Source organism: Symphalangus syndactylus, chromosome 19 (assembly GCF_028878055.3).
Source record: "Symphalangus syndactylus isolate Jambi chromosome 19, NHGRI_mSymSyn1-v2.1_pri, whole genome shotgun sequence".
Classification (NCBI taxonomy): Eukaryota; Metazoa; Chordata; class Mammalia; order Primates; family Hylobatidae; genus Symphalangus; species Symphalangus syndactylus.
In genome coordinates, this window is record NC_072434.2 from 71,285,871 (window position 1) to 71,296,400 (window position 10,530).

Below are 10,530 nucleotides of genomic sequence, written 5' to 3' on the forward strand. Positions count from 1 at the left end.
GTCCTAGACAGTGCAATAAGACAAGGAAAAGGAATAAAAAGGCATCAAATTGGAAAGGAAGAAGTAAAACTATTTATTTAGATTATGTAATTGTCTATGTGGAAAATCCTGGGTCTATGAAAGAGCTATAACTAATAAGTGAGTTTAGTAAATATATTAGTTTGCCAGGCTGCCATAATAAAGTACCTCACACTGGTTGGCTTACAACAGAAATTCTGTTTACAACAGAAATTTATCTTCTCACAATTCTGGTGACTAAGAATAGTAGTAGTCTGTAGATCAAGCTGTTGCAGGGCCAGTTTCTTCTGAGGCCTCTCTCCTTGGCTTGTAGATAAATCTTCTCTCTCTCTTTTTTTTTTTTTTTTTGAGACAGAGTCTTTTTTTTGAGACGGAGTCTCATTCTGTCACCCAGGCTGGAGTGCTGTGGTGTGATATCAGCTCACTGCAACCTCTGCCTCCCAGGTTCAAGCAATTCTCCTGCCTCAGCCTCCCAAGTAGCTGGGACTACAGGCACCTGCCACCACGCCTGGCTAATTTTTGTATTTTTAGTAGAGACAGGGTTTCACCATATTGGCCAGGCTGGTCTCAAACTCCTGACCTTGTGATCTGCCTTCCTTGGTCTCCCAAAGTGCTGGGATTACAGGCATGAGCCACCACGTCCGGCCGATAAATCTCTATGTATCTTTATATGGTCTTCTCTCTATATAGGTTTATGTCCTGATTTCCTCTTCCTATAAGGACACCAGTCATATCGGATTATGGCCCATCCTAATGACCTCATTTAACCTTCATTACCTTTTTAAAGACTCTACCTCCAAATAGTCATATTCTGTGACATCGTGGGTTAGGACTTCAACATATAAATATGGGGGGAAACACAATTCAGCCCATAATAGCAAGGTTGCAGAATACATGATTAATATACCAAAATCAATTGTATTTCTACATACTACCAATAAATAATCAGAAATTTTTAAAAATCAAATAATAGGCCTGGTGCGGTGGCTCACGCTTGTAATCCCAGCACTTTGGGAGGCCGAGGTGGGCGGATCACGAGGTCAGGAGATCGAGACCATGGTGAAACCCCGTCTCTACTAAAAATACAAAAAAAAAAAAAAAATTAGCCGGGCGTGGTGGCGGGCGCCTGTAGTCCCAGCTACTCGGAGAGGCTGAGGCAGGAGAATGGCGTGAACCCGGGAGGTGGAGCTTGCAGTGAGCGAGATTGCGCCACTGCACTCCAGCCTGAGCGACAGAGCGAGACTCCGTCTCAAAAAAAAAAAAAAAATCAAATAATAATATCTTTACAATAACATCAAAAACTATGAAACGTTTAGACATAAACATGACAAAACATTTGAAGATCCGTAACGAGAAAATTATAAATCACTACTGGAAAAAAAAAGACCTAAGTAAATGAAGAGATATACCATGTTCATGAATTGGAGGACTCAATATTGTTACAATGTTAATTCTTCCTCAAATTTATCTATAGATTCAACGCAATCACAGTCAGTATTTCAGCAGGTTTTTGTTTTTGTTTATTTTATTTTGTTTTTATTTTCTAAACTTCATAGGGAAATGCAAAAGATCTAGAATGACCAAAACAACTTTGAAAAAGAATGCAGTGGGAGGACTAACACTATCTCATGTCAAGACTTATTATAAAGCTACAGTAATGAAGATAGTGTGGCATTGGCATAAAGTTCAAAAAATAGATCAATAGGGCAAAATAGTCCAGAAATAGACCCACGTGTATATGGACAATTGATTTTTGACACAAGTGCAGAAAAAGTGGAGAAGTCTTTTAACAAATAGTGCCATAACAATTCAACATCCATATCTAAAAAGAGGAAATTCAATGAATATCTTATATAATATTGTACAAAAATTACTCAAAATGGCTCACAGATCCTAATGTAAAGCCTAAGACCAAGAAACTTTTATAAGAAACATAATAGAAAATTTCTGGGAACTTGGGTTCCTGTTTCTTAGATATGATACCAAAATTATTTGGACTATATCAAAATTTAAAACTTCTCTTCAAGGCCAGGCACAGTAGTGCACACCTGTAATCCCAGCATTTTGGGGAGGCTGAGGCGGGCAGATCACTTGAGCTCAGGAGTCTGAGACCAGCTTAGGCAACATGGCAAAACCCCGTCTCTACAAAAAATAAAAACAAAAATTAGGCCAGGTGTGGTGGCTAATGCCAGTAATCCCAGCACTTTAGGAGGCAATGTGGCTCACGCCTGTAATCCCAGCACTTTGGAAGGCCAAGGCAGGCAGATCACTGGAGGTCAGGAGTTTGAGACTAGCCTGGCCAACATGGTGAAACCCTATTTCTACTAAAAATACAAAAACTAGCCGGGCGTGGTGGTGAACGCCTATAGTCCCAGCTACTCAGGAGGCTGAGGCAGGAGAATCACTTGAACCTGGGAGGTAGAGGTTGCTGTGAGCCTAGATTGCACCACTGCACTCCAGCCTGGGTGACAGAGTAAGACTCTGTCTTAAAAAAAATACAAAAATTAGCTGGGCATGGTGGCACGTGCCTGTATTCCCAGCTACTCAGGAGGGTGAGGTGGGAGGATCAATTGAGCCTGGAAGGCCAAGGCTGCAGTGAGCCATGATCATGCCACTGCACGCCAGCCTAGGTGACAGAGTGAGACCTTGTGTCCACAAAAAAAAAAAAACAAAAACAAAACAAAACACCCCACTTCTCTTCAAAAGATACTGAAAAGAATGAAAAGACAATGCATAGACTGGGAGAAAATATATGCAAAGCATACTGTTCATAGCAGCTTTATTAGAATTAGCCAAAAATTAGAAACAACTCAAAAGTCCATCAAGAGGTGAATGGATAAACAAATTGTGGTGTACAATGGAATATTATTCATTAATAAAAAAGAAATGGACATTGATGTACATACAACATGGATGAATCTCAAAAGAATTATGCTGCGTGAGAAAAATCAAACAAAAGAGAATATCTACTGTATGATTCCAAATGTGGAAAATTCTAGAAAACACAAACTCATCTATAGTAACAGAAAGCAGACTGGGTGGCTGCCTGAACATGGAGGCTGTGGAGAGGGGCAGGAAGTAGGAAGGATGAAGGGACATGTGGGACGTTGTGAAAGTAATGGATACGTCCACTGTCTTAATTGCAAGGATGATTTTATGAGTATATACATAAGTGAAAACATATAACACTGTAAAATATTAAATATGTGCAGTTTGTTGTATATCACTTATAACGTAATAATTTTTTTTTTTTTTTTTTTGAGACGGAGTCTCGCTCTGTCACCCAGGCTGGAGTACAATGGCGCCATCTCAGCTCACTGCAAGCTCCGCCTCCCGGGTTCACTCCATTCTCCTGCCTCAGCCTCCAGAGTAGCTGGGATTACAGGCGCCCGCCACCATGCCCGGCTAATTTTTTCTATTTTTAGTAGAGATGGGGTTTCACTGTGTTAGCCAGGATGGTCTCGATTTTCTGACCTCGTGATCCGCCCACCTCGGCCTCCCAAAGTGCTGGGATTACAGGCCAGTTTTTTTTTTGTTGTTTTGTTTTTGAGACAGGGTCTTGCTCTTGTCGCCCAGGCTGGAGTGCAATGGTGCGATCTCAGCTCACTGCCACCTCTGCCTCCCGGGTTCAGGTGATTCTCCTGCCTCAGCCTCCCGAGTAGCTGGGATTACAGACAACCACCATCAAGACTAGCTAATTTTTGTATTTTTAGTAGAGACGGGGTTTCACCATGTTGGCCAGGCTGGTCTTGAACTCCTGACCTCAGATGATCCGCCCGCCTCGGCCTCCCAAAGTTCTGGGATTACAGGTATGAGCTACTGTGCTCAGCCAATAAAGATATTTTTAAAAACATAGCTATGGATGGATATAGCCTTTGATGAGGCCCCATTCCTAGTGTCAAGCACAGTGCTTGACATATAATCTGTCTTCTGGGTGAAACGTTCTGGGTAAATTGTTCATTTGTTCATTCACGTGTTTCATGGAATAACTCTGTGTCCCCTTTTTTCAAATATAACTTTGTTAAATTATCACAACCGTTCCAGCTGTCCCATCTATCCTGCAATGTCATCCTCTTAGGAATCCTCCTCTGATGGCCCAGCCCGCAATGACCTCCTCCTCCTCACACATGGAGACTCTGCATCAGCACCCTTCACTCAGCATCCCTCCTTCTGCCTCCCACTGTTAGTAAGCTTTTCACACTCTCTCCCATAAGGTCCTTGAAGGCAGAGAGCAGCTATGGCTTTTCTATGAACAACCCCCACCTCCCCTAGCCATTAATACCTTGTCTTACATATATTTAGTCATGATTAATTCCTTAGTCATTAAAAATACTATTTTTTAAAAGACAGGCCTATTTATGTAAACATATACATACACAAACACAGTCTTGCTGCCCTCTGCCACTACTCATGAGGCACATGGTCTGGAAGAGCAAAATGAAGACAGCAAATGTTACGATTCTAGGCTGATATGGAAAAGAGAAAGTCCATTTTTACGTTCCCTAGACACCTGAGCTTTAGCCCTAGTTTCATGGCTTCCTGGGTATACTTCACTATTATAACAGCTTATTCTTCATGTATTCATTCATTCATCAAACGCTTACTAAACCCTTCCCTCACTCCGCGCTCTGTTATAATATGCTACCTTTTGTCTCCTCCTCTTTGAGGACTTAGTCCCATTTGCATCTGCTATGTCTGGTGTAGGGAAGGTATTTGATCATATTTATTGAATGGTCATTGTCCCCAGTCAGGCAAGAGCAACAGAAGCATTTTCTGCCTCTCCTAAATCCAGAGGCTGCTTTGTGGTGGTGCTGGAAAGAGAATACCAAGCTAATTAGGATGATTTCTGCAGCAAAGTGAAAGATACTTATAGGTATATTCCATTTACATGTGGACACTGAAACAATTATCTAGTTTCAAACTGACTTTTCCAGCCATCTAAACAACAGATTGGGTTGGCTCTGCTGCAAATCTATTAAGAAGTTATGCACAGAGACTCAAAATCCATAGAATAGCCATGATCTGAGCCAGTGGTATAAATGTATGTATTCACTCAGCATCAAAAATGTATATATACATTTTTTCATTGTCTGTAAACAACCATGAACTGATAAGAGATGGACTGAAAAAATGCGATCCTGCTTTTCCTACCTAAATGTGACTTAGCTAACTTAAACACTCATGTTGAACTGTTGTGTCAAGCCCAGGTGCAGTGGATTAGCACTTTGGGAGGCCAAAGTAGGAGGTTTGCTTGAGACCAGGAGTTCAAGACCAGCCTAGGCAACATAGTGAGACCCTGTCTCTACAAAAATTTAAAAATTAGCCAGGCATAATGGCGTGCACGTGTAGTCTCAACTACTTGGGAGGCTGAGGCAGGAGGATCACTCGAGCCCAGGAGTTGAGGCTGCAAAGAGCCATGATTGCGCCACTGCACTCCAGCCTGAGTGATAGAGTGGGACCCTATCTCAAAAGAAAAGAAACAAAAGAAAAGAGAAAAGAAAAGGAACGTGGTATCAAGACTTTGTTTTAATTGAAACCAAGTCATTTGCTGTCAGTTTAAGATGCTGACTCTATATGGCTTTGCATTAAACCTCTTCTCCAGGGATCCCCTCCTACACACTGAAAAGGCTGCCTTTGCTTTAAATCCTAAAGAGTGAAGGGTGGGCCGGGCGCAGTGGCTTGCACCTGTAATCTCAGCACTTTGGGAGGCCGAGGTGGGCGGATCACCTGAGGTCAGGAGTTCGAGACCAGCCTGACTAACATGGTGAAACCCCATCTCTACTAACACTACAAAAATTAGCCAGGTGTAGTGGTGGGTGCCTGTAATCCCAGCTACTCGGGAGGCTGAGGCAGGAGAATCGCTTGAACCTGGGAGGCGGAGGTTGCAGTGAGCTGAGATTACGCCATTGCACTCCAGCCTGGGCAACAGAGCAAGACTCTCTCAAAAAAATAAATAAATAAAAATAAAGAGTGAAAGGTGAGGAGCGGCCTTAGCACCTTTCTCTGGATAACTGGATTTGTATGACATCTGTGAACCCTTAGGACAAAAATAATTGGTAAGAAAGAGTATTGGAAACGCGCAAGTTACAGGACATTCACAAAATGTTTTCTCTGAGGTTTTGATACAGCGGGCCTTGTGTTTGAATAGCCTCCATTAGGAAGTTTAGGAGAGCCAGAGAAGGACTTTGAGTCAACCTTGATCCATCATTTAAGATTTTAGGAATGAAAAGAAAGTGTTAAGTTTACATGCTTGGTGTGTAAGAACAGAGTCTCAGAAAAGGTCACCATATAATGTTCTAACACAAAATAGACGGCTGTCTTTGGTAAAAAAGGGAAGTTTCTCATGCCTCCCATTTCTTCTTTCCCTTACAACAAAGGGACAGCACCAGCAACAAGAGATTATATCTATACTGGTTGCAAACCACACTCGGTCCATGCTTCAGGTGTCTACAGTGCTTCTGCTGGTACCCACTAACGCAGCCTGACTGGGTTTTCTAGGCAAGGCGAGAGGGAAGAGAAGGATATGAAGAGGAGTTGTACTCATCTTTAAAGTACTCACAGACTAGAAGGGGAACCAAGTGTTAAAATGGTTATAATTATTTTTATTTTTATGTGACATATGGTATAATAGCACTCAAATTACCAAGAGAGAACAGTGGTAGGGGTGACCTTGGGCTAGGGGAGGAGATGGGAAGGCTTCAGGAAAGGGTGATCTTTTGGTGGACTGTAAAGGATGAGTAGGAGTTCACCAGGAAAAGAAGAGAGTGTTCTAGGCAGAGGCACAGCAATCACAAGTCCCTTGACCCATGGAAGAGCAGGTTTGAGGAGTGTTGAGTCCATGTGGCCAGAGAATATGGTGGTGGTGGGTGGGGGGCAATCGGGGTAGGGGGAAGAAGAGCCTGGAATAACAGTTTGGGGACATGTGGTGAAGTTTCTTAATTACTATGCTAATTAGCTTGGATTTTCATTAAAAATAATAGGCAGCCACTGAGGAGTTTTAGGCAGAGAGTGACACAATTAAATTAGCATTTTAAAAAGATATCTCTGAGGCAATACAGAGGATATATTGGAGGGGAAATAGAGACCAGGTTCAGTGGTCTCTGTTACAGAGCTCCAGGGCACCAGGCCCTCAGAGATGAGTAAAACACTGCAACACAACCTTACCTTTCAGGAGCTCGCAACTGCATGAGGGAGCATATTAATTACCTGTTGCTATCCCAAATTACCAGAAACTTAGCAGCTTGAAACAACATGTATTTATTATCTCACAGTTTCTGTAATATGCAGTGTGGTTTAGCTCAGTCCACAGCTTCAGACTACACTTAAGGTGTTGGCTAGGACTGGGCTTTGTCTGATCCTCAACTGAGGACTAATCTGCTTCCAAGCTCACAGTGTTGTTGGTGAGATTCAGCAACTTGCTGGCTTTGGCCAGAAGCTTCTCTCACTTCTTTGCCATGTGAACCTCCTCAACATGGCTACTTGCTTCATCAAAGCACGAAAGCTTAGAAGGCAACAAAGAGTGTCTGCTAACAAGACGGAAGTTGCAATCTTATGTAACATAATCACCTCCATTGCTTAGAAGATTATAATCCTATCACCTCTACTGCTTAGAAGCAAATCTCCGAGCCCACTCACACACAGCGCCGTGAACGCCTGCAGGCAGAAATACTTCAACCCATCTTAGAGTCTGTCTCTAAGGATACAGACTGATCTTGAACTATCTCAGAATAATAAGGCAAAAATAAGGTAGCTGTATTCTCCAGGGGCTATACAATCAAAGAGAGGTTACCTGGACTGATCTGGTGATTAAGGGAATACTTCCTCAAGGGGCTCAATTAGAATGCCATTACTGTGGTCCTGGAATAAGATGTTGAAGACCTGAAATTTCCCTGTTCATCAGTTAATTCTTTTTTTTTTTTTTTTTTTTTTTGAGATGGAGTCTTACTCTGTCGCCAGGCTGAAGTGCAATGGCGCGATATCGGCTCACTGCAACCTCCGCCTCCCGGGTTCAAGCGATTCCCCTGCCTCAGGGTCCCTTGTAGCTAGGACTACAAGTGTGCGCCACCACACGTGGCTAATTCTTTGTATTTTCAGTAGAGATGGGGTTTCACCCTGTTGGCCAGGATGGTCTCAATCTCCTGACCGCATCATCTGCCCTCCTCAGCCTCCCAAAGTGTTGGGATTACAGGCGTGAGCCACCGCGCCCAGCCTCATCAGTTAATTCTTATTATCCATTGGGTCCTTTGGTTAAAAAGTCCATGATGGACAAAGGTTTATTTGTTTAGTCTTTTGTTTGTTTTTGTTTTTGAGACAGAGTCTCGCTGCAATGCCCAGGCTGGAGTGCAGTGGCGCAATCTCAGCTCACTGCAACTTCCGCTTCCCGGGTTCAAGTGATTCTCCTGCCTCAGGCTCCCAAGTAGCTGGGACTACAGGCACCCACCACCACGCCCGGCTAATTTTTGTATTTTTAGTAGAGACGGGGTTTCACCATGTTGGCCAGGCCGATCTTGAACTCCTGACCTCAGGTGATCCACCTGCCTCGGTCTCGCAGAGTGCTGGGATTACAGGTGTGAGCCACTGCACCTGGCCTGGACATGAGTTTAAATCCCAGTTCGGCCACTTAGAGCTGTGTGAACTTGGAAGTTAGGTAGCCTCTTCACATCAATTTCCTAATCCACAAGATGGGGATATTGCTGCTTACTCTATAGGGATCTTGAAAGATTAAATGACATGGTGTATATGAAAGACCCTAGCATGGGCCCTGCCACATTGGAACTTAGCCAGTAACTTAGGCCACATCCTAAGCAAGGCTCACGAGTACAGAAGGGCCTTAAGGCCTGGATCAAAGTTACAGGCAAAACCGGCCGTGGAAGAGCCTGGTCCTCAGGCTTCTCCTTAGAGGGCAGCCAAGACTATCACAGACACACCCCACATCAAGGCCCACTCCATGGTAAAAGCAAGAGGACCTTGCATCTCCATGTTGTGGACCCTCCTTTTATTTGGTGACCACCTGATAAACACTTGCTGACCCTCCAGGACTGGGGCTCCAGGGCTACATCACCCATCTCTAGCAGCTCTCTAGGGCCCTGAAATGGAGTGTTTCCTCCCCTTCCGAGGTCTCCCCCATCATCCATCCAATGGTTTAGCACTCGATTACTTTTAAAAAAAAAAAAAAAAAGGATCTTGCTCTGTGGCCTAGTCTGGAATACAGTAGTGTGATCATGCCTCACTATAGACTTGAACTCCCGGGCTCCAGTGATTCTGCCACCTCAGCCTCCTGAGTAGCTGGGACTATAGGCACGCACCACCATGTCCAGATAATTTTTTCACTTTTTTGTAGAGATGGGGTCTCCCTATGTTGTCCAGGCTGGTCTCAAACTCCTGGACTCAAGTGATCCTCTCACTTCAGCCTCCCAAAATGCTGGTATCACAAGCATGAGCCACTGTGCCCAGCCTAGACTGCTTTTAAAGGTATTTATTATGTGCCCATCTCTGTGCTAAACTAAAACACCTGATTGGGATGGAAGGCTGGGGCAAACAGAAGCAGGGGTGAGGGGAGGAGCTCATCTTGGGCTGAGGCTTTGTTTTTCTGTCTTAGAGGCCATGTGCTCCCTGCTAAGGCGGAGCTGAGAAGCTGGGAATAGGCTGGGATGCTCTTCCTTCATTTGGTCTCCTGAGTACAGCCTCCATGCTTGTTGTTACATAATTTCTACTAAAATTCCTGGAAATGCAGCTAGAAGAGTAGCTCCCAAAGGAACCCTGAGGCATGAATGCTGAGGTTGAAAGCTTCCCATCTAAACTGTGTCTCCAAGTGCTGACAATGCCAACCCAACTCACATCGTCATTGGTGACAATACCAACCCAACCAACTCATATTGTCTGCAGGATTCTCAAATGCCCAGCAGCTTCAAAAATAGACATCTTCTCCAAAGAGAGCAGACATGGTGAAAAGCACAAAGATGAATGACTTCAAATTATGAGATGCAAAGAATGCCAACTTCCTCACATTAAGGTAAGGTATAATAGGTTGTAGGAGGTTAGGAAGGCATCTCTGAGGCCACCACTTTTCCAGTGGTTCCTGCATGCCCCCACTCTGCTCTGCTTATTGCCATAAAGCATCACAGAGCACGGCCCGACAGTGGTCAGGGTGCTCAATGGCAAGCAACAGAAACTGTGTATTGCTTCTATAAGCACAAGATAAAGTTATAATAAAGATATGAGGAGCTCATAAAATCATCAAGAATGCCAGAAAATCAAGCTTGGGAGATGGGGCAGGAATGGGGGAGGCTCCCCAGGTCAAATCACTCCTGAGAGTTTGTCCAGTGCCACATAAGGTGTTGTCAACACAGCTCCTGCTGCAGCACTGATACTCCTGGAGCTTGGACGTGGCCTTGCTGCTGGCACCATTACCACAAAGATGGCTTCTCCATGGCCCTGCTTCTCTGTGTCAATGTCCAGTGGGTGTGTCCGATGGGCTGAACTGAGGTGTGTATCCATACCCAACCCCGGAGG